The sequence below is a fragment of the Phascolarctos cinereus genome, unplaced genomic scaffold, assembly GCF_003287225.1.
Source record: "Phascolarctos cinereus isolate Bilbo 61053 unplaced genomic scaffold, phaCin_HiC Scaffold_5;HRSCAF=322, whole genome shotgun sequence".
Taxonomy (NCBI): domain Eukaryota; kingdom Metazoa; phylum Chordata; class Mammalia; order Diprotodontia; family Phascolarctidae; genus Phascolarctos; species Phascolarctos cinereus.
Genome location: NW_027555958.1, coordinates 115,045,893 through 115,072,202, shown reverse-complemented (window position 1 = coordinate 115,072,202; position 26,310 = coordinate 115,045,893). Strand labels below are relative to the sequence as shown.

Sequence of the window (26,310 nt, the reverse complement as noted above, 5' to 3'; positions counted from 1 at the left end):
TAAAAGTAATCCCCCCTGACAGGTCTATATGTCATCTAATCTACTTCTAGGTCCCCAATGGGGAACCCTTTTCTCTTCTGAAACAGTCACTTTGTCTACTATACTAACAACAAATTTTTTATTCCTAAAGATGTGCATATGAAATTTCCAAATCTCTCTCTCTCTCTGTCTCTGTCCCTCCTGGCTATCATGACCTATTCCTATCTTTTATCTTATAAATAAATGTTAGAAAAAAGATTGCCCATTCCATGGAAATAGAGCCTGTATTTCCTTTTGTCATCCCCAAAAGGAATGTCACATATAGGCTAAGGTATTAGTAAGTGAAAATGACATCCTTATCCCTGTTTTAAATCTTTAAATATGTAAGGTCTGGAGGTTCTTCTTTGCAATTCCTTTCTTTTTTCTTCTTAAATTTGAAAGCAAGGTTAGTTAGAATATGGACATTTTAAAATTTGATTTACAATCATCTGAACTCCAAATCAACAGAGTTCTCTTTCTAACATTGATTTACTCTCAGAGGGTCATTCATAAACACATTCATTACAGACACAGTCCACAAATATTCAATAACACATCAATCACAGAGCTGTTTACATTAGGAGACACAATTGAAATTGAACAATATAATTCAATAAAATTACTGGTCTTTTTATTTATTCATCCAAACCCTCGTTGTTCAGTCACTGTAAATAGATCTGCTGAAAACAATTCTTTTTTTTGTTGTTCTGGGATTGATCTTCTTGAACACATGATTATTCTTAATTCAGACAAAATATTTCATTACTCTAAGTATATGAAAAGGAATTAGGGCCATCTGATTGCAATAAAGGGTGAGGAAGGAAGAGGCTCAATAAAAGAAAATCAAACCTGTTTACAAGTCTAAGATCTAAACACTTGTGAGGTTTTGTGGTAGTGGAAACTATATACATATGTTAAAAATGAAACCAATGAATTCTGGATAAACACAGGTTTAAAATGTCCTCAGTTAGATTCTCCTTCTGCTTTGTACCCTTACAACCCTCCTAAACACAGGGCTTCCTTTGACTCTAAATGAGGTCCATTCAGGCACCAGACCAATGAACTATGGATGGTGTAGCCAATGGATGTATTAGAGAACATAAAGCTTCCTTTTCAGTAGGTGGAAAGCTAAGTAAGAAGGAAAGCTAAACAGCATAATGGTCTTGGATTGTCTCAGTGGCATAGAAAGAATGATGAATTTACCATCATATGACATAGTTTTGATTCCCAGTTCTATTGCTTACAAATTCCTATAACTTATGCAAATCATTTTGCCTCTCTGAGCTTTAGCTTTGTTATCTCTAAAATTATATCACCCCCTCTATCTATTTCACAAGATAGTTTTGCCTGATAGACTGTAAGCTTCTTGAAGACTGAGACTGTTTCATTTTTGTCTGGGCATCTCCAGCACCTGGCATATAATATGTGCTTAATAATGCCTGTCAGTTGATTGACTGAAGGATATTTCAAGGATCAATGATAGTGTTGGTATGGGTATTTCCCCCCCAGAATCTTTACCATTTAATGGAATGTCATTGAAAGTTACTATTGTTGCAAAATCCATCATCCTATGGCCAAATTTGGGATGATCCTCTCTAAATCTGGGTAGGCTGGTCTTTGGATGATTGATATGTCATTTATTGTCAAGATTGTCCTTGAAACATTTTTATGTTGATGGGACTCGCTGAGCTTGTATTTTTAATGGCATAGCCTTTGAGAACTTTTGGTTACCTCCAGGTCACTATGAATCACCAGAATTGGAATTTAGCAGAATAATGGTGAGATGAAAGGATGAGATAAGATAAAATCGTAAAGTATTTTAGTTTAAAGGGAAAAAAAAGATGATTTTAGCAATGAGGAAACTGAGCCTTAGAAAAGTTAAATGAATAGGTGAAGCTCGCTTATAGCAAGATAGTAGCAGAGCCAAAACTACAGCCAAGACCTTCGGAACCCTTTAATTGCTGTGTAAAAGCATTATATATCACAAGTTGCTCTAATATTAGAAAATATTAATATCATTATTATCATTATTAGTATCTTATGCAAGTAGTTAGCCTTGGTTTCCCAAATCTGTTTTCTATTTCCAGTTCTTCCACCTTGAATACTTGATACTAGTAATATGCTAAGTGAGACCCTGAGGGCAAATCGGTAACAGGTTGCTAAATGCATTTGGAAACTTTTGTGTATAATTAGTTTTTTTTTTTTACAAAAATGAGCACAATCACCTTGTAAACTACTCTATGTGAAGGATTTTTTTTAAGTCAATGTGACCTTGAGTCTAGGTGAGATCTGATTTCCGGCTCAAATGTCTATATCTACGACCATCAGAGGCAAATTATGAGAGAAATATAGCTAATAAGTATCTGAGGCAGGATTTGTATTATGACAGTAGAAAGTGAATTTGAGAATGAGAAAGAAAACAAAAGAGAAACAAAGAAATAGTAAAGTGAGAGAGGAAGAAGGGAGGCAAAGGAGAGAGAGAGGGAGAGGGAGAGAGAGAAAGAGGGAGAGAGAGAGAGAGAGAGAGAGAGAGAGAGAGAGGAGAGAGAGAGAGAGAGAGAGAGAGAGAGAGAGATCATACCCCATATACTGCCTTAAGAATTTGTGGGATCTGGAAATTTTGAAATGTGAAAACTGCTCTGAAGAAAACAGGCATTTTATTTCCATGTGGCAGGGCTTTTTAGTTGTATTCAGACACTTCTATTTTTATTTCTCCAAACTGGGCTCATTTCCAAGTAGGAAGCTGTGGAATTATTGCACTTACTCCCACGCTTCATGTAGTTCCAATATAACCCTATGGTTTGGTCAGCCTCCTTTCTCTTCCCCCCTTCAACATATATACTGAAAATGGATTACAGTTCCTTATAAACAAAAATTGACAAGAGATAATAATTATTACATATTTTTAAGGAAAGAACCACCACTTATAAACTATTGATTCTACTCTCCACAGAAGAAGTTTAATTTGGATCAGAATGAAATATACTAAATAATCTAATGTCTATATAAGTGTTCCTGACTCAGGTGCTGTTTGATTTCACAACATATCAAAGTTATTCTTCCTTTATTTTTTTCTTTCCATTGCCTTGCTGAGTTCTGATGCATTTAAAAGCTTACTCCTTTATGTTTTATGCAATGGAAAAATTGTTGTTGATGTCTTAGCCTTGAAAGGCATTGACTTGATCTAAAAATAGGAAAAAAAAAAGTAGAGACTGGCCGCACCTCCTATTGGTTGTTTGGAAATAGCTGTTTGATGCCAAGTTTGTACTTTGCTTCTTATCAGCTCATTTGGTAAGATCAGAATGTGCCTGAATAGCTCCGAAGGTTAAAATATGTTGACTGCATTTTCTCCTGCTACAATTCTAGAAGGCCAGCTAATAGCATCACTGACTGTCAAGAGCAGCTACACTCTGCATTTCTCATGATAATGACACTCAGTGGAATTTTTCATGGCTTATATACATCATGATACCTTTACAATCTATGTCACATCAAGGATACGAACAGCAGGCATGTCTGCCAGTAGACCTGTCAGGTCTTGCAAGCCAACATGTGGAATTGTTCCTCAAATATAAATTACTAGTCTCCCATCAACTTATAATGATATAAGGCCAAAGTTAGAGTCTTTTGCTTGTGACTATTCTACAAATCTTCATGATGCTACTTTTATCACCTGTAACACTTGTCTGTGCATAAGGAATATTATGAGTCTTGCATTTGATTTCTATACAAATACCTCCACTCTGACCTACCTACCCTGGTTGTAATAAAATAATCATCTCTTGGCCCTTTAGACAGAGATGCTCTATTAGTCTTCCTGACACTTGGCCCTAGCTTGCTTACAATATTTTTTTTTCCCAACCATTATTTATGAAGTCTTCTACAATACTTTCACAGCATCAAAGACAGAGCTTGTTGACTCTGATCATTATTTCAACAGATATGGAGTATAGTGGAAAAAGCAAGAGACCAAGAGATAGAAGAACCAAGATCTAGTCCTTTGTCTAGCACTAACTAGATGGATGACCTTCACCTACTTCACATCTCTGGGTCTAAGCTGTCTCGTCTGTAAAATGAAGAAGTCAGACTAGATAATCTCTAGAGCCCTTTAAAGATGTCTGGCTCTGTCACTTTTTGAGAAAAGAAAGCTGCACTTTAATGATGTATGTAGTGCCTTTCCCTATGAGGTTACCTTAAAAATAAAAATGAATTAGTTACAGTATGTTGAAACAAACTGAAATTATATATTATACTTTATAAAGTAAAACAACACCAACTTAGTTATGCATATTTTATCTCCACCACTAGAATATTGAGATCCTTGAGGCAAGGGGCATTTTTTTTTATTCTTATCCACAGCCCTTAATACAGTGCACAAAGTAAGTACTTAGTAAATATTTGTCGATTTCTTGATTAAATACTATGTAGGAGACAGTGTAACATAGTAAATTAAACAGTGAAGGAGGAGTCAGGGAAACCTGGATGAAAATTCCTCCTCAGATACTAACTGTGTTCTCCAGGGCTTACCTTTCTGAACTAATGTTCCTTTTCTATAAAACAAAGGGACTGGACTCCATGGCCTCTAAGAGCCCTTCTAACTTTAAATTTATTTTTCCCATGAATTATTGGTATCTAGCCCAAATATTTTCACCTTATACACTGATCACTTTATAAGAATAAAAAGAGACTCCATGGTCTGTGATTTTGAATTCAGAAATAAATTTTCTGATTCAGAAAAGGTTTCTAAGAGAAAGTGAGTAATCTCTTGCAGTCCTTATTTGTAGCACTTCAAGGTTCACACGCAGATAATATATGGCTGTTTGTCAGTGCTATTTATCTAACTATCTATGTATTTATGTAATGCCTATCACTGTAGTACCCAGAGACCTCAACAAGTCTGTGATCTTAGCATAAAATAGTATTTAAGTGGTAGGAGAATATCTGTCTTTGCCTGACTGCTATAAGACCTAAACAATAAGAGTTCATGTGATTTATTGAACACTAGTTAAGGGCAAAGAGAAAGAAATAGAACAGTCAATCAGACAGGTCAAATTTACTAAATGCCCACAGTTCTGAGAGTGCTGTAAATGGCAGCTCATAGAGAGTGCCAAGGGAAAGTTTTCAAGATACAGTCACTTCTTAAAAAGAGCTTACAATCTATTCATAAGAGCTCCATGTACATGACAGCCAAAACTTATTTCAGATGGGAACTGACTAGTAAACACAGCTATAAGTATAAAAAAAAAAGTTTCTCTCCTCTGAAATTCTTTGTTAAAGCATTTTAATCAGATTATATATTTTGATCTAGAAGGAAGCTCAGAGATCCTAGAACGATAGATTCAAAGTTTGAAAGGACCTTAGAAACTGACAAGTCTATCACATTCAATTTTATAGATGAGGAGACTAAGCCAGAGAGGACAAGTAATTGCCCAGGGTTATATAACTAGTAAGTTATCTGAGGCAAGATTTGAACCTAGGTCTTTCCTGCTCCACATTTAGTGCCCTCCCTACTATACCATCCATTCTCCTCATTTGTAAAATTAGGAAACTGAGACTTGGAATGATTCTGTGATTTCCCCTGGTTATAAAGGTAGCAAAGAACAGAGTCAGACTTTGAAGTCAAGTCATCTGCCTCCAATTCACTGTTCTTTCCACCATACTGAAGGATATTTTTTGCTATAGAGGGGTCAGAAAAACTAGGTCCTGAGGGCCAAATTGGCCACTTATTTTTGGATGTGAGGGAGCTAACAATTTTTTTTTACATTTTAAAAATGTAATAAAACTTTATTAAAGAATATTAAAAACCATTTTTTAAAAAAGTAAACAGAATTAAGTGACTTGCCCGGGATCACCCAGCTAGTAAGTAATTGTCTGAGATTGGATTTGAACTTAGGTTTCCTGAGTCGAAGGCCAATACTCTATGCCCTATACCACCTAGCTGCCCCTAAAACCATTTTTAGAAGGAGGTGGCACAGAAACAGTGAGCAGAGGATTTGGCCCATTAGCAGTAGTTTTTCAACATCTATGGATGCTACATAACACTAACCTGCACTAATTGTTTTAATACAATTTCATTTTAGTTCAATTAAAAATATTTGTTAGGGCAGCTAGGTGGTATAGTGGATAGAGCACTGGGCCTGGAATCAGGAAGAACTAAATTCAAATCCAGCTTTAGACACTAGCTTTGTGAGCCTGGACAAGTCACTTAACCCTGTTTATCTTAGTTTTCTCACCTGTAAAATGAGCTGGAGAAGGAAATGGCAAACCACTCCAGTATTTTTGTCAAGAAAACCTCAAATGGGGTCATGAAGAGTTGGATACAACTGAAATGATTCAACAACAACAATAAATAAACTTCACTGACCATGATTATGCTACTGTACAAAACTTGAGTCAGAGGATTAGGAGATAATTTACAGGAATAAGCATTAAACTACACAATGAAAGCAAAAAATTACTTAAAGAGGTGAAGATGTGGAAGAAGCCTATTCCTAGGATGGGAGATGGTATATACAAAATATATGAAGGCATAGGAGGGTGGAAACAGAATGAGTAAGACATGGGAATTATAGGATTTTAGTTCTTTAAGTGAATGAAGGGGAGAATGATTATAACTTAATTTATCTTGTGTGAAGTTCAAATATTTTTATAGAGGATATGTACACATATACACACACATATATGTATATACACCTATATATCTCCTGACTTTTAAAAAGTTCCTCTATGCAAAAAAGTCTGAGTTATCAAGACACATGCAATATATATATATATATATATATAATATATATATATATATATATATATGTATGTATATATATGTATATATATATACATACACATACACATGTGCATATGCAGGTACATGTATGTATATGCATATGTATATAATGTGTGTGTGTTACACAGTGGTCAGAGAATTGGAATTAGATAAGGACTCCATTAACAACCACCTTGGACCATTTGTCCTTAGTTTTTTACCTTTTTTCTGCTCCTTTTGTTGGGATTAATAATGAAATCCACATTCCCTTTGTTATTTTTGTGGGTGTGGTAACCTACATTCTAATGGTATGATTAGGATCTTCTTAATTCTTAGTGCTGAGATGCTTATGCCAAAGCTCCCTTCCCAGACAATTACTTTCTTTATACCTATCATTATCAGCTGTGCCCTTCCTGTGTGTGTGCAGAGATAGCTCAGCTGGGGTAGAGCCAAAGGCAGTGACTATGAAGTAGGAATTACACATTGGGAGAACAAAAAGTATGTTCAGCTACCAAAGAGGATGACCCAGACTTGAGAGGGTGTGAATATCCTTCCCTTTTATTTTTACCTTCATCCTCAAAATGCACATAATACATAGGCTATATGTATATGGTTCCCCCCCCAATAGGATGCAACATTCCAGAAGCCAAGAATGACTAATCATAAAAACAAGCAAACAAATAAATGAAAGAGGAAATGAAAATGGAAAAGAGCTATAAAGTCTAAAACTTGTCTATTTTAAAAGGATCTCAGTGAACTGTGAATATACGTGTAGGGTGGGTAATATAAGTGGATAATTTATATTATCTTGAGTAAGTTACATGAAATGATAATGCTGTTAGTCAAATCCAGGCAGAACTTCACATAGGATTCTACAGGGTATCTAGATGGTGCAGTGGATATAATTATGGATTTGGTGTCAGGAAGACATCTTCTTGAGTTCAAATCTGGCCTTGGACACTTACCGTGTGACGCTGGCAACTCATTTAATCATTTTACTTCAGTTTCCTCATCTATAAAATGAGCTGGAGAAGGAAATGGCAAAGCACTCTAATATCTTCACCAAGAAAACCCCACAAGGGGTTATGAAGAGTCAGACCTAACTGAAGTGACTCCACAACAACAACAGAAACAATAGCCAGTCTTTGAGCCTTGACTAAGAAAATTTTCCCTCATTGTCATCAGGGAAAACTCAAAGCTAGACAACTGCTCAGAATTAATGCTGTATGTAAAGGGATAGGGGATATTAATAAAATTGTTCTTACAATAACTTACACTTACATAGCATTTTTAAGGTTATAAAACTTTCCTTACAACTACCCTTTGAGAGAAATTGCATTATAATCCCTATTTCACAGATGAGGAAACATTCTCAGAGAAGTGACACTTTCTAATAGAGATACTAACTGTTGAAAGTAGAATCCATACCTTAGATTTTTCTTTCTTTGGTTTTTCTTTTTAATATGCTTTAATGATGCCTTTTGTCTTTATATCATTGCCATTTACCACCTACCTCCCTGAGAAAAACAAGGAAACATGTTTTTTTGTGTGTGACTAAACCATTCCTTTCAAAAAGTAAAAAAAAAGATCAGAATAGATATGGCAACATATATAATGTTGTATTAATACCCATCTCATTACCTTTCCATTAGGGAAGAAGGTATAATTTCATTATCCCTTCTAGGGACATTTAGGAGGCTCCATGGCTAAAATACTGGATTCCAAAGTCAAGAAAACCAGAATTCAAATCTGGCCTCATACATGTCTAGTTGTGTGACTCCAGGTATGTTACATGCCCTCTGTTTGCCTTAGAATAATAGCACTTACCTTCTAGGGATATTGTGAGGATATAATAAGATAATAGTTATAAGGCACTTAGCACAGTGACTGACCCATAGTAAGTGCTATGTGAATATTAGCTATTATGATTATGATTACATCCATTGTTTTTTCAATTACTCAGAGTTATATTTTCTTTGTTTTCTTCAAATTTACATTGTTGCAGACATTACATTTATGGGCAGATATGTAATACCATATATAGATCACAAGGTCTTGAGCTACAAAAACTGTTCAAATTTGGCTTCAGACACTTACTAGCTGTGTGACCTAGGCAGGTTCTTTAACCCAATTTGCCTCAGTTTCTTCATCTATGAAATATATTCAGATGTGACTGAAATGGCTGAAAAGCAATAGCAGTAAGACATTTTCCTCTTGGTTTTGCCTATGTAGAGTGTAGACTCTGATCCCATTTTTTAAGTACCAGGACTGGTAGGTCACCTTACAGAATCCCAGGATAACCTGCAGGAATTGTCAACTCCCACTGGCTATTTTCCTCCTACTGTTAAAAGTCCAGGGCCTAGCACCCCAGTTCTGTTTAACTACTTAACATTGATTGTTTTTTTAAAAATAATTTTTACTTCAAAGGTATGGTAAAAACAGATGTAGCAACATTTCCACTTGTTCCTTTTACCTACACCTCCCTAGTCCCTGCGGGAATAAGTTCAAAATTTTGTTCAGTTCTTCCATAGCATTGAAAAATTAAGCCTTGAGGGGGGCAGAGCCAAGATGGTAGAGTGAAGCAGTGACCTGCTTGAGCTTTACCCCAAACTCCTCCAAATACTCATAAAAAATGGCTCTTAACAAATTCTGAAGCAGCAGAACCCACAAAAACACAGAGTGAAACAAATTTCCAGCCCAAGACAACCTGGATGATTGATCAGAAAGGTGGGATCATGCCGGGCTGGGAGCTCAGCGTGGGCACGCAGGCTGCAGCAAACCTGGAGCAGGCCTCAGAGGAGTGAATCATGGGCAGCTGTGAAGGTTTCCAGATTCCTCAATCCACTAATGCCAAAGACAATTTAGAAAGTCAGTGGGAAAAGTCTGTTTCTGTGGTGCTGAGAGAGGAAGGCAGGGTTTCAGCTCCATTCCCCAAGAGCGTGGCCCTGGAGGGGGGGAAGGACAGCTGCTTCCCAAGCTTCCAGTCCACAGACTGAGGGGGAATCCAGTGGCTGATCAGAGAGGGATTGCAGGGATCTCTTTGCCAGTGCTGAGGCAGGAATCTCTTGCTTTGCCCGTGTTTGGATCTGGGTCACAGTTCTGGGCGGTGGTGCGGGGTGAGGAGAAGCGCTGGTGTGCAGGAGCTTGTAGTGACTGTATAGAGGAGCTCCTCCTCACAGTTATAGGACAGAAAGGAGTACTTGTGGTCATAGGCCAGGAAAGGAGTAAACACCTCGCCCCTTATCATACCGCCTTGGAAGAACTGAAAATTTGTGTAGGTCCCTGCAAGTATCTCTGAAAACAGCTATACAAACCCCTGAAGCTTGGGACAATACATTATCCACATTGGAAGCAGACTCTTACCTTAACAAAGAGTTTAAAACTCAAGTAATTGGCTGGGATCATGAGCAAGCAGCGCAAAAAGAGTCACACTATCTTACTTTGGTGAAAAAGAAGATCAAAATATACAACCAGAAAAAGACAACAAAGTCAAAGCTCCTATATCCAAAGCCTCCAAGAAAAATATGCATCAGTCCCAGTCCTTGAAAGAGCTGAAAAGGGATTTTGAGAAGCAAGTAAGGGAAGTAGAGGAAAAACTGGAAAGAAATGAGAGTGATGCAAGAAAATCATGAAAAAACAAGTCAACAGCTTGCTAAAGGAGACCCAAAAAAATACTGAAGAAAATAACACCTTAAAAATAGCCTAACCCAAATGGCAAAAGAGGTCCAAAAAGCCAATGAGGAGAAAAATGCCCTAAAAAGAAAAATTGGCCAAATGGAAAAGGAAGTCCAAAATTACTGAAGAAAATACTTCCTTAAAAATTAGATAAAGAGCAATTGGAAGCTAGTGACTTTATGAGAAATCAAGACACTGTAAAACAAATCCAAAAGAATGAAAAATTAGAAAACAATGTGAAATATCTCATTGGAAAAACAACTGACCTGGAAAATAGATCCAGGAGAGAGAATTTAAAAATTATTGGACTATCTGAAAGCCATGATCAAAAAAAGAGCCTAGACATCATCTTTCAAGAAATTATCAAGGAAAACTGCCCTGATATAGTAGAACCAGAGGGCAAAATAGAAATTGAAAGAATCTACAGATCTCCTCCTGAAAGAGATCCCCAAAGGAAAACTGCTAGGAATATTATAGCCAAATTCCAGAGTTCCCAGGTCAAGGAGAAAATATTACAAGCTGCCAGAAGGAAACAATTCAAGTACTGTGGAAACACAATCAGGATAACACAAGATTTAGCAGCTTCTACATTAAAGGACCACAGGGCATGGAATATAATATTCTGGAGGGCAAAGGAGATAGGATTACAACCAAGAATCACCTACCCAGCAAAACTGAGTATAATCCTTCAGGGGAAAAAATGGTCATTCAGTGAAATAGAAGACTTTCAAGCATTCCTGATGAAAAGACCACAACCAAATAGAAAATTTGACTTTCAAATACAGGACTCAAGTAGAACATGAAGAGGTAAACAGGAAAGAGAAATCATAAGAGACTTATTAAAATTGAACCGTTTACATTCCTGCATGGAAAGATGATATTTATAACTCATGAGACCTTTGTCAGTATTAGGGTAGTTGAAGAAAAAAAATTATATGTATGTATATATAGTAGATAGATAGAGGGCAAAAGGTGAGTTGAAGATTAAGGGGTCATATCTGGAGAATAAAATTAAGGGATGAGAGAGTATGATATTCGGAGAAGAAGAAAGGGAAAGGTAGAATGGGGTAAATTGTCTCACAAAAAAAACAGAAAAGTGTCTTACAGTGGAGGGGAAGCAGGGGAAGGTGAGAGGGAATGAGGAATCTTATTCTCATAGGATTTGGCTTAAGGAGGAATAACATACACATTCAATTGGGTATGGAAATCTGTCTTACCCTACAGGAAAATAGGGGAGAAGGGGACAAGAGAGCAGGGGGATGATAGAGAGGAGGGCAGATTGGGAAATGGGGTAATCAGAAGGAAATACTTCTGAGGAGGGACAGGGTCAAAAGAAAGAATAGAATAAATTGGAAGGCAGGATAGGATTAAGGGAAATAGAGTTAGTTTTTCACAACATGTCTACTATAGTGTTTTGCATAACTGCATGTATAACCTATATTGAGTTGCTTGCCTTTTCAATGAGGGTGGGTGGAGGGAGGAAGAGAAAATTTGAAACTAAAGTTTTAAAAACATATGTTTAAAAAAAATTTTCACATGTACTGGGAAATAAGAAATACAGGAATGGGGTATAGAAGTCTATCCTGCCCTACAGGAAAATAGAAGGGGAAGGATAAGAGAAGGGGGAGAGATAGAAGAGAGGACAGACTAGGGGAAGGGATATTCAGACTGCATTCCATCTTGGGGTGGAGGGAGGGGTGAGATGGGGCAAAAATTTGGAACTCAAAAACTTGTGGAAGTGAATATTGAAAACTAAAAATAAATAAATTTATATTTAAAAAAAGAAAAATTAAGCCTTGAAACAATATTCATTCTTCTTCCTTTTTTAAACAATGATGTAGAACTGTCCTATGTCCTTCACTGCAACAAAGTAATCTTTTTATTCCTCCAGAAGCAATTTCAATTTTTTTTCTTCTTTCCTCAAGGTTATATCATCATTACCATCTTAGCTGAGAGTTCAGAATTTTCTCCTTCTTCATTTCCACCACATCGAATTGCTCTCTTCCATCAAGATGCAGCTCAAGAACCACTTACAATATATGAAACTTCCTGAGCACCCAATTGTTAGGGCTATCCATCCCAAACTATCTTGTATTTATTTTGCATGTGTTTTAACACATGTGCGTATATGTTCCCATATGCATATTGCCTTCCCTGATGGAATGTTTAAGATTATGGATTGTCTCCTTTGTATAGTTGTTAACTATCATCAGGTTTAGCACAGTGGCTGGCACAGTGTAGGTGCTTAATAAATACTCGTTGATCAATTTATTGACTGAATATTGGGCTCCAATATACTTATTTTATGTTGACAAAATACGGTTTTGGGAGTGGAAAAGGAAATTTGTTATGGAAAATCAAAAAGAATGCATTTTTAAGAATTAACATTTTCTCCTATATAAACAAATGTTAACTAAGTTAACTGAATTTTTCAGTTGTAGTAGGCATCCATGAAAAGTAATCATTCCTTGTCCATAGATTATACAGAAACTTGAATATATATGGAATATATCTCTTCAGAAAAATTGAAAATATAAAGAACAATCCAGGAATTCTTATATGTTTGTTGAAGGTTTGCATTTGATTTCAACTTCATAAGTGTTATGGGGTTTGTGTTTAAAATCTCTAAATCAAAGAGTAGACTTTTAATTTGTAGTTAATTAGATAATAAATGAGGAGATGAGGTAAGGGCCAGGCTTGAGGATAGAGGAGAATACAATTTATTTTTAAGAAAAAAATGCAATTAAATTGTTTTGGGGGAGTAACAATTTTCAGGACTCTTATAAATAGAAGGGCCCATCTCAGCTTGATTACTCCTAAACAGCTTCCTGCAACCTCCCACTAAGTAGATGAGCAATTAGAGTAATCACAGCAATAAGTCAAAGGCACTTGCTGTTCAAACTTGGGCTGTGACTTTTCTTTTCTGGCTTTGCTCCTGAGTGATGGGGAAACACACACACACACACACACACACACACACACACACAACCACACTTAGACACATATAGAGTGAAACATCAGTTAACTAGAAAATGAATTATATAGTAAGGCTTGATTTTATAGATGAAGGTTAAAAGAAGGGCATCAAAATAGTCCGGCAATGCTGAGAACAGTCACTATGCTGGAGGTATTCTTATATCTAATCCAGTCATGCAGATGGAAATCTGCCCAACAAACTATAAAGCATAAAGTCTGACTGTGAGTCAATCTGCCAGTGCAGGTTCAAGGTGACTCAGTAAAATACTGCATCTTATTTTTGACAAATACTCAAAGGCTCTGATCCACATATGGTCTATTTGTGGTGGGGGTGGAGGTAGGAGGGGAGCAAATAAGTTTGGCATTGAAATAGAAGGACAGGTACAGAAACTGTTTCAAAAATGGATGAAATGAACTTTTAGCAGTTGATTTACTTGGATAAAAACAAATAGTAACTACAGCAATTGATTTTTGAGTTCCAATAGGTAAGTATTAAAAGTAATCACTCCCTGTCCATAGTTCTGTTTATGATGGCCTTATAATATTTACACACTTCCTGACCTTGAGTTGGTTCGCTTTTGATGGGATTACTTCTAAAAAGAGACTGTGAAATAGAACTGGCTCCCTAATGTCGGTAGCTTGATCTTTTCAGTATGTTTTAAAAGTGACTGATAACCTACAAAAGTGGAAAGTGATAGGTCCTATCAATTACAATCAAGTCATTTTACCTTTTTGTGAAGTGTAGCTACTACTGTGGGCTTCATGACTCATTAAAAATCAATTAAAAACTCTCAATCTATTTCTGCATCCTTCAGACCTTCTACATCAAGAGAAATCAGTTTTTTTAAAAGTTTCCATTGAAAAGAGGGAAAGCCATGTACAATATCTGTGTATTCAATGTTTCTTACTTTCCTCTGTTTTGTGTATCATATGCTATATCTAACCTATTGCTGATACTTGTCTGTTAGCTCTGATTCTTAAATAGCTTACAAATTCTTCTATAGATATTCTAATACCAACTACTTTCTTTGCCCCTAGAAGTTGAAAAAAATGCCATTAAAAGTCAATCCTATATCTCTTACATTCATTAAAAGTCAACCCTATATTTCTTACATTAAGACTTATCAGGAATGAAATCACATGAAGATTCACCTGCTCCATAATTTTGTTATCATGGAAGATCATTTTTTATAGTTGAAGGGAATTCAATAGCCAAAAAAGTGAATTGGGGCATGCAGATGCTTCATACATTGGACCTCAGTGAAAGAGTCATATTTTATACTCTGAAGATGCATTGTTTACTGAATACATGGTTATGAGGAGAGACATTGTTAATACTGCTGAAAAGATTTAAATTATTATTGGGATGGGAGACTGAGAGGAAATGAAGGAAGTGGGGAGAGGCAAGGGAGAGGAAGAGGAAAAATAAGACAGAAGAAAGAAGAAAGAAGAAGGAGAAGAAGAAGAAGAGGAAGAAGAAGAAAGAAATAAAGGAAGGAAAGAAGGAAGAAAAAGAAAGAAAGAAAGAAAGAAAGAAAGAAAAAGAAAGAAAGAAAGAAAGAAAGAAAGAAAGAAAGAAAGAAGAAGAGGAGGAAGAGGAGCATCAGCAGAAGCAGTAAGAAGAAGGAAAAGAAGAAGAGGAACAAAAAGAGGAGGAGGAGGAATAGGAAAAAAAAGATTGATTGATGAGTAATTGGGTGCCTTATTCTGAAAACAAACAGGGAAAGACAAAAAAAAACTAGAAAAGAGAGAGGACATTTTAATTTATTTATTTTTAGTTTTCAACATTCACCTCCACAAGATTTTGAGTTCCAAATTTTCTCCCCATCTTACCCCTCCCCCCACTCTAAGATGGCATGCATTCTGAATACCCCTTTGCCCAATCTGCCTTCCCTTCTACCCCTCCCCCTCTTCTCTTATTCTCTTCCCCTTCTATTTTCCTATAGGGCAGGATAGATTTCTATACCCCATGGAGAGGGCATTTTAGATAAGCTTCTAGGTTACTAGTTAGCAATATGTAGGGATCAGATTCAGTCAGCAAAGAGACTTATAAACCTGACTTTAGATTTGTGTCACAAAATAGAGACTAATGATTTGCATTTAGTTATATAGATATAACATCTGGCATGATATAATGTTGCAGCTGTTTGAGGAAAGTCAGTTAAAATGATCTCAAGATGAATATAATATCAACTGTTATTTAAAAGTAAATGTTTGATAACTCAGAAATAAATAATATCTGTCTAAAACACTGATTAACAAAGCTACTCTTTTAGAAAACTCTAAAAAAACTTGATTTTAATCACATATTTGTTCTTGACACAATATATACTTCTAATCAATCACTTAGACATCATAGTTTCCCTCCACTCTATCCTATGCCCAAGTGCATTGACCCAAAATAATTATACTATAATGCTATTTATATATGTATTTATACGCAGCCTATATGTGGCATATATGCATATATATATAATATATATATGTATAATATATATATATTTTATTTTTAATTTTAAAAAATATTTAAGTTATTTTTCGTTTTAGGAGGCATTTTTATAAGATTTTGAGTTCTCAATGCCCCTCTCCCTTCATGCCCTCCTCCGCAAGATGACATGTGGTCTGATATAGGCCATGTGTGTATAATCATATTAAATACATTAACACATTAACCATGTTGTGAAAGAAGAATCAGAACAAAAGGGAAAAACCATGAGAAAGGAAACACACAAAACAACAAAAAGAGAGAGAATAGTATGTATAGATCTGCATTCAGTCTCCATAGTTCTTTCTTTGGATGTGGATAGCATTTTCTATCATGAGTCCTTTGGAATTGTCTTAGATCATTACTTTGCTCAGAAGAACTAAATCTAACAAAGTCAATCATCTCACAGTGTTGCTGTTACTGTGTATAGTGTTCTCCTGTTTCTGCTCACTTTACTCAGCATCTCTTCCTGCAAATTTTTTTCCATGTTTTCTGACATCTACCTGCTCACCATTTCTTATGGAACAATAGCATTCCATTATATTCATATACCACAACTTGTTTAGATGATGGGCATCTCCTCAATTTCTAATTCTTTGCCACCATAAAAAGGGTTGCTATAAATATGTTTTACATGTATACACACTTTTATATAGCAATTCACATATGTACATATATGCATATGTATATGCACGCATGTGTATATACATACATATGTATACACATACATAGTTACCATATATATAGCTCTTTACGGTTTGCAAAGTGTTGTAATAGCATATAGTTTGCATTTATGTAGCATCTACTGTGCATCAGGAATGTTGCTAAGCACTTTGCAAATATGATCTCATTAGATCCTCACAACGACTCTGGGAAGTAGGTGCTACCATTATCTCTATTTCATAGTTGAGAAAATTGAGACAAACAAAATGACTTGTCCAATGACCATATAGCTAGTATCTGAGGCCAGATTTGAACTCAGGCCATCCTAATCTCAAGTCCAACAGTACAGTAGCTATACCAAAAGAATCCAATAGCATAAGTATGACGGATATGCTACTCTCCATTTTTTTCCAAAATTCTAATTTCTAATTTTCATTGTATGGTGCCAATACTATTCATTTTATATAATCTATTTTTGTTTACCTTTTAATATAATCTTCATTTTACATTGTTTTAATGTGTATTGTCTCATATATTGCTTTCTTTGTAATACATTACTTTAAGCATGTATTTTGATTTTTCATATTTATTATTCCTTACGTCACAATTATATTACCTTCATATATATTAGATTACATTAACACATCATTCTTTGGGGGTGAAGTTAGTCCATCGAGCACACAAGGTTACATTGTTGCAAAAACATATTTTAAACTTCGTTTAACCATTCTCCACTTGGGGCACACATATTTGCTGCATAACTTTATTTTTCATAAATAATGCTGATGACAAAAATAGTGGGGTAGGAAAAATATGGTACAATTCAGATCTCCCCCTGCCTTTGCCCAATAACCTGATTATCTCACCTCTTTGCCTTTGGCAAGCAATTCATAGGAACAGTGTCCCTTGAGCAATTAGAGAAGGACTTTAGCTAAAGAAAAATATTTCAGTTCTAGTGGCTGTCTCCTGAAGGGAAAAAGGGAGCAAGACAAGCTTAATTGATTCCAGGAGAAAAAGGTCCTTGATGTAGTATGGATACAAAACCAAAGGAGAATGCAGTGATAAGAACTTAGTAATAAGTCAAATTAAAAGTACCTCAGTAGGGGCAGCTAGGTGGTACAGTGGATAGAGCACTGGCCCTGAAGTCAGGAGGAACTGAGTTCAAAATCTGGCCTCAAACCAAACACTTGACACTTGCTAGCTGTGTGACCCTGGGCAAGTCACTTAACCCTAACTGCCAAAACAAAAAAGTGAATACCTCATTGAAATGGAGGAATTTTGAACATTCATCATAGCAAGAATAGAGCTGAATGGGAACTTTGAAATAAAAATATAAAAATCAAGAAAAAATAGTTACTAGGGGAAATAGTAAAATTATAATAATGGGGGTCCCTTTGTAGCTAGATAGATATTCTACCTTTTTTAATCTACATAAATCTATCTAAAGCTCACAAAATTGAAAAGCTAAATATAATTTTAAAAATTTAGATACTACAGCCATCTAGTGATTATTGAATGGGAATAAAAATGAGCGTGCATATTCTTCAGCTATGTATGACATGTTTACAAAATTTTTCCATCTATAAATACATGAAATCCTGAAAAAAGACACTGCTGAAAATCACAACTTTGAAACAAATATTTTACTGACTACAATGCAACAAAATTATATTAAATATAGATCTGCTGAAAAAGCATAAAATCAATTGAACATTAAATTACTTAACATTTAAAAATAAGTCAAAGAACAAATCATAAAATGATAGCTAATTTCATTGAAGATAATGACAAGAATGAGTAAACATACCAACATTTACAGATGAAGGCAAAACAGTTCTAAGAGGGAAAACTATATAGTTAAGAGATTTCATTAATCAATAAATAGACAGAGCCTGAGAGACAAAGACAGAGTGAACAATAGAGAACAGATCATGGAATAGGGCATGCAACTTAAAAGCATAAAAAGAAAATTAAGAAATTAATCTTGCCCAATTAAACACAAAGATAAAAATTCTGAAAATGAAGGAAGAGATTAACAAAATTGAAAGAAAAACAAAAAATAATGAATTAATAAGTATTTTGAATATTTAGTTCTAATATATATTCTATGTATTTAATATAAATACATAATATTTTAAATAATATAAAATATAAATTAATGCATTCAGCATATTTTGATAACATATTGATTTTGTATTTATAATATATAACAATGTGATATATATAATATAATAAATAATAAATGATTTTTGGGGGGTAGGTAATTTGATTTTAAAAAGTAATAAGGAAGAAAAATCACCATTAGCAAAAGTGAAAAATGAAAATTCAAAACAAATGGAGAAATTAAGGATATTATTAGAAAATATTTTCATAACTATATACCAATAAAAGTAAGAACTTAAATAAAATGAATGAATTTTTTTTTTAAATGTAAAATGCTCATATTAGCAGAATGAAAAGTAGTATTGACAGCACCTGAGTCTCATAAAAAAGTGATCAAACAGGCCATAGATGAACTCCCAAAGGGGGAAAAACTCTAGGACAAATTGTATTCACAAGTGAAGTCTGTAAAATAGTTAAAGAAAGATAAACATCAAAATTATATAAATTTATTTTAAAATAGCAAAGAATAGTTTTTTACCAAATTCTTCTATGACACAAATATGGTCTTAATTCTTAAATCAGGGAGAGTGAAAAGAGAAAAAATTATACACACACACACACACACACACACACACACACACACACACACACATATATATACCCAAATATTTCTAATGAACATTGGTGCAAAAATTTAAAATATTAGCATAGGCAACAACATACCACAAAGATTATACAGTATTACCATATTGGATTTACACCAGGAATACAGATTTTAAATTACAAGCTTAATTAATTGTATACATTAAAAAATAATCATAATATAATTATATCAATAGACAGAAAAAAAAAACTTGGATAACAAGCACTTTCTCCTTTTCAAAACATTAAAAAAAGAATAAATTGACTTTTTTATATGATACACATGTGTTTCTTTCTCTCTCTCTCTCTCTCTCTTTCCTTCTCTTTCCCCAAAGGCTAGTCAGTTATGTATTAAGTACTGACTCTATCTAGCACCATACAAAGTGCAGCAAATACAAAGAAAGTTAAAACAAAAGCAGTTCCTACTTCTAAGAATCTCACAGTGCAATGAGAAAATAATTATATGTGATAGTGATAAGTTAGAATCTTTTCAAATAAGATTAGATGTGAAAGAAAGATTTACATTCTCATTACTTTTATTTAATGAAGTGTTAGGAATGGTAGCTATTGTTATAAGGCAAGAAAAAGAAATTGAGGGAATAGGTATAAAGAAGAAAAATCATTTTTGGAAGATATGATGGTATAGTTAGAGAACCTTAGAGAGTCAAATAATAATTAATTGAAATAATAGCTTCAGCAAAGTTGCTGTACATAAAACAAATTCACACAAATCATTAGTATTCCTGTAAAATACCAACAAGACCCAGCTTGAAGAGATATATAAATTTCATTTAACTATTTAATGTATAAAATATTTGGGAGTCTATCCCAATATACCTACAAGAATTATATCAATATAACTATAAAATGTTGTTTACAGAAATAAAAATTGACTAAATTAACAGAGAAATATACTTGTTCATGAGTAGGCTACACCAATATAATGAAAATGAAAATATTGCTTAAATTACTTACTCAGTGCTTCATTAATCAAGCAATTTAAGGATTACCCAATAGAACTAGGAGAAATAATAAAACTGATATGGAAGCCCACGATATTAAAAAACATACATCACAGAAAATAAAAAAATAAATAAATAAGTAGGAAGATGGTAGTAATGACAGATTTAAAAATATAGTAAAAAGTAGTAGTTTTCAAAGCAAGTTATTACCAGCAAAAAAAAAAAATATCATTTCAGTGGAACAGCATAGATATAAATGGTAGAGAAGGAAACTAACCTGGTAATCTTGTGTCCAATAAATTCAAAGTCCTCAATTTCAAAGATTAAGTTAAAAAATAAACTGTTGGGATTATTGGACTTCAGTCTGGTAGAAATTAGGATTAGTCCAAAACCTCACACCTTACCCAAGATTAGTTCCAAATGGATACAAGCCCTAGATATAAAAGGTCGTGCCATAAAAAAATATAGAGAATAAATTTCATTTCAGATATATGGATAAGAGAAGATTCCATTACAGAACAAGGGGTAAATGATCACAGAGAATAAAATAGTCAATTTTAATTACATAAAATAAAATAAAAAAAATTTTGAACAAAACTAAGATAACTAAAATTAAAAAGGAAATTAGATGGGGTAGGGGGAATCTTTGCAATAGGTTGCTTTGATAAAGGTCGAATTCCAAGGTGTAGAAGGAATTGATTCACATTTATAAGAATTAGAGTCACTACACAATTGATAAATGTGCTAAGGAAATGAACGAGCAGTTCTCAAGAAAGGAAACCCACACTACCTATAGTCATACGAAAAAAAACATGTCCACATTACTAATAGAGAACTGAACATTAAAGAAAATCTGAAATTCTACTTAAAATCATTCTATTGACCAAACTGACAAAAAAAAGAAACAATGACAAAGATTAGATGAGCTTAGGGGAAACAGACATATTGTTGCACTCTTGATGGAGCTTTGAATTAATCTAGCCATTTGGAAATCAATTAGGAATTTTGCATAATAAAGTTACTAAACAATGTGTGCCCTTTGAATCCTGTTAGAACACTGCTAGGTTTGCAACCTAAAGAAGTCAAAGAAATATAAAAAAGATACACATATATGTATATACATACATACATACATACATACACACACATACACATACACACATATTTTGTGGGGACAAAATTCACAAATGGGAGTAGGAGTCCACAGCAGCAGAGGTTGGAGGTAGCTTAAGGCTTGTTAAACATAAATCTGGAGATTCAGGGATGGCTGATCTGGGCCTTTCTCAATAGGTAGGTTGTGGGAAGAATTCATTATTCAGTCATGCAGTTGAAAAGCCTTTATTATGCACTTACTGTGTGCCAGACACTGTGCTGAGTCTGAGAAGACAAAGAAAAAAGATGAAGCTTGCTCTCAAGGAATTTATAGTCACCAGTGGGAGAAAGGACTTGTAAAGGAAGAGAATGAAATCAGCTGAGCTTATGTAACAGAGATGAGATATTAAACTGATTTCTATCTTTTACTTTAATTTTAGCTGTAATGACTTTATTTTGCAAAAAATATATTTTTTTAATAAAAAGAATATATGGCCTCTACTATCCTCTCTCTTCTTTTGAATTCTTTCCATATCCATTGCCATGAAAAATATAGCCTTCCATTCTCTTCTAATTTTTGAATTGAATTTTTATATTTCAATAATTTCTATATTTGGATTTTATTTTGGTATTCAATGTAAAAGACTCATCTAATATACCTCTTTTTTCCCATTAACTGTTTTCCAGTTTTTTTGCAATTCGCATCAAATAAAGTTTCTCAAGTATTTTCTGTTTTGGGATTTGCCCAACCTAAGACTAATGTGTATGTTTGCTTCTATTTCTTGTTTATCTAACCTGTTCCACTTACATACTTTTCTATTTTTGATCCAGTAGCAGGCAGTTTTGAGAATTATTCTTTTGTATTACATGTTGAGATCAGATTAAAAACAAGTCCCCTTCCTTCATTTATTTTTTCATGATTTTCCCTAGATATTCTTATCCATTTATTCTTCCACACGACTTTTTTTTTTTTACCATTTTATCTAATTCTATAGATTCGATCACCATAGCAAGACATCTGCAGATTAATTTGTTCAGTCGTTTCATTTTTATCATCTTGGGGTGGCTCAGCCATGAATATTGGGAGTTAGGGGAAGCACTGTGGTATGATGGAAACCACTCTGGTGCTGGAGTCACTTAATTTTATTAGGACTGAGTTTCTTTATTTGTAAAGTGAAGGGGTTAGGTCAGATGACTTCTGAGGTCCTTTTCCTCTCTAGTGCTGTGGCCTTAAAATCTATTCAATCAATTCAGGCTTCTGTTATTTTTGTAAAATATTATTTTATAGTTGTATAAATCCTTTGTGTGTTTTGTTACACTAATTCTTAAATACTGCTTGGGAAGTTTTCTAAAGAACATTTTGTCCCAATATTGTATCCAAAGAACACTAGAGTATGGAAACTATAAAGGGAAGGGAATTTGAAGGTTTCCGCTTTCTAGGAGGTATTCCCAGCTTCTCTGTTACTCACTGACTCCTGCTGGTTTCGGGGACTCCCTCAAGCTAAATATAAAGTTAGTTATTCCAATCCAAAGTATCTTTTGAGAAAAAAAATGTGACCTCTAATTTCTTATCTGATGATATTGCCTTTGTTATAATTCAATTTTGCTGTCTTAGTCTCTAGTCATAAAATGGAGATTGTAATATTTACATTACTCTGTGGTGAAGGATAAGTGGTATTTTTGCTCCTAATATGCAAGTACTTAAGGAATGCTTGTTGACTGTGGAACTCAGACAATATCATGATTAAGTAATATTTAGATCAGTTTATAATCTGAATTAAACACAGTATACAACTACTAAACATGATGCTAAGTACTGGGAATATAAAGATTAAAATGAAACAAGGCCTGCCCTTAGGAAGTTTACATTGTACATGGGGAGACATAATCAGTACACAAATAAGATCATACAAAGTATATACATATATATATATATATATATACACATATATATATATACACATATATATATATACACATATATATGTGTATATATATGTGTATATATATACACATATATATACACATATATATGTGTATATATATGTGTATATATATACACATATATATGTGTATATATATATGTGTATATATATATATGTGTATATATATATACATATATGTATATACATATATATATGTGTATATATATGTATATATACATATATATATATATATATATATATATATATATATATATTCAGCAATACAAAGCAAGCTGAAGAAGGTGAGTCCTAATAACCAAGAAGATCAGGAACAACCTCTAGGAATTGCTCACTGAGTTGTACTTTGAAAAAAAGTTAGGGATTCTATGAGATAGGAATGAAGAGTTCATTTCACAAATTTTACAGACAATAAAGTGAGAGAGGAAATGTATGTGAGGAAGAGCTAGTATGTGAGACTATCTGGAACAGACAATATGAAAAGAGAAGTAATAGGAGAAAAAAAGAGAGAGTGAAAAGTACATGGGACATATATTGTGGAGGATTTTAATACTGGGCTAATAATTTACTATTTTATACCCGAGACAATGAGGAGTTATTGGAAATTTTTCATAGCTGATCTTTAGTATGTCCTTTCTAGCAATTGAGTACTTCTAGCAACACTGATGAAAACTGGTCTACTGATTCATCAAATAGTGGTTGTGAATTTCATATTATTACTTAATATTTAGTGGAACAGGGTAGGTGTTAGATGTAATAAGGTCAACTTATACAGAGTCAGAGGAAGGGGAGAGTGGTAGTAGTTTGTTGATTCTGCCTTTATTCTGATAATTGTTAGCTCCCTCATTTCACTCCCTTTTCTGTTATTAGAATATGATTCAACTGTAGTTTTCCCCATTTCTGATCAGTTCAATTGGCTGAAGACTCAATTTTGTAGTAAGGGAGAAGCTCTGAGTCCGAACAGCATTTTTTCCTAGACAGATCACAGAGTTGATTGAGCCATAGTCAGCCTAAGAGCTGTTCCTGTTCTCACTCATCAGGGAGCCTAGAGAAAATGGAAACAATCCCACCTGCTCTGGGGTGACACTGTCAGCTTTGATGCTCACTAGCAAGTGATACTCATCTATTGTCATGGCAATCTTTTGAGGTGAGGAAGGGAGTTGCATAATCAGACAGAGAATCAAAGCCATCATTTTGAAAATCATGTTCTATACTAGTCACAAGAGCCCATGTTTCATACTAGGGAAGTACCTCTTTTTCCGCTAATTATTGGCTAATCTTTGTTTTAAATCCCATTCCACTCCCTCAGTCCCACAGTGTTAAATGCCACACTGAACACTGGGTTTGCAAAGGGAAATCCGGTATGCTGTTGAATGCCCTGACATTAGGGACATGGGAGCTTGACAGAAACAGCATCTCCAGGGATGGATCAAAAAGACATAAAGATATGCTGATGACAATATTACCACCTGGGCTGTTTCCCCACATTGCACATTTCTCATTTCCATATTTAAACTATATATATTTGCCTATTTAATTTCTGAAATTAACTTTTTGAATGTTACTGGCCAAGAAATTAGTTTGTTTTCTTATATATACACCATCTTCTAAGGAGCTTAGCTCACCATACAGCATCTCTTTGAGACAGTCAGATGATAGTTATTATGGTCCTCATTTTACAGATGGGAACACTAAGGCAAAAAAGAAGAAGGTAATTTGCCCAAGGCTTCCAGAAATCCATACCATGTCAATTTCAAATTACAAATAATAGTATATGTTGGGGCATATGTTGTGTTTCCTTTTGATTAATAGGGAGAGGGCTGTACCAGATGACCTCCTGAGGTTCCTTTCAGCTCTGTGATTCCAGGATTTTAATTCTGATAAATGGCCCTGATGGTAACTAGCAGCAATCTATTTCCCTATTTCCCAACTTCAAGAAAATAAGACAAAGCACACAGTGTCAAAATCATATTTCCCCCCTCCCTGCCAATTTACAGAAGGGATATCCATTGCATTTTGGCATTATTACAGACTGATTTATTGGTGAACACAATTTGGTGGAATGGACCTGTCTCATCTGCACTCTTATTTAGGGGCCATGTGGTTGTTGTGAATTGGGGGAGGGACAAGTTTGGTTCCGGTAAGAATACAGAATACTTGTACTAAACAATGTGGCCATGGCTTCTGCTTAGGTTAGTGGTTGGGCAGCAGCTTGCCTCCTTTCACAGTGGAGCTGATGATATTCAGATCTTTTTTCCCTGAGTCTAATTAAGCAGCGTGCAAATTTCCCAGTAGATCTGAGTGACTAAATCGTGAATTTTAATGTTTTTAACTAACAAAATGATTTTGTGTAGTAAGCTACAGTTTTCTTTGTTCAATTAATTTAAAAACGCAAAACAAAACAAAACATTATTTGTAAGGCCTCTGGTATTTATGTTTCCTAGAGAGCAACAGGCTTACCTCTTAATAAATGAAGTTAAAACTAAAGTTTTACTTCATTATTGCTTTTAGATCTCAAATGAAGAAAACGGGTGACAAACCTGTTTTCACATGAAGACAGAAACTCTATGAAAGGTAATTGTGGATGAATTGTTATTTTCCAACTCCTTCTCAGCAGCAAGTTTGATTTTCTTTTGGAAATATATTTATTGTATTAAAAAGCTCACCAAAGGCAAAAATAAGTGAGAAAGGACTAGTGTTGCCATAAGTTGTAGAAGATTTGGAAAGGGTTCAATTCTTCCCCTTTTATTAGAACCTCAGTTCTTTCATGCATGCCCATCTAGTTTCAGGTCTGTTTTCAAACAAATCTTAAGACCTGGAAACTTTGAAAATAATATAACAGATGAATGATTTCAATTAATAGAAGTTTCTAAAATTTGAAATTTGGACAAAGACCATCAAGAAAGTTTGTTTTTTTAAAAAAAAAAAACAGAAAATCAAGAACAGTACAGCAAATGTTGCTAAGTATTTTTCTTCAAATACTATGGGTTA

The 26,310-nt window shown here is 34.3% G+C and overlaps 1 long non-coding RNA gene across 1 annotated transcript in view; it reads left to right on the top strand.

Annotated features, from left to right (window-relative positions):
• Positions 1–12,733, top strand: part of LOC110199049 (uncharacterized) — a 69,905-nt gene extending 57,172 nt beyond the window's left edge. The window contains exon 3 of the long non-coding RNA XR_002321913.1: positions 12,379–12,733. This is a non-coding gene — a long non-coding RNA (uncharacterized LOC110199049). The remainder of the gene's footprint in view (positions 1–12,378) is intronic.
• Positions 12,734–26,310: the final 13,577 nt, after the last annotated feature.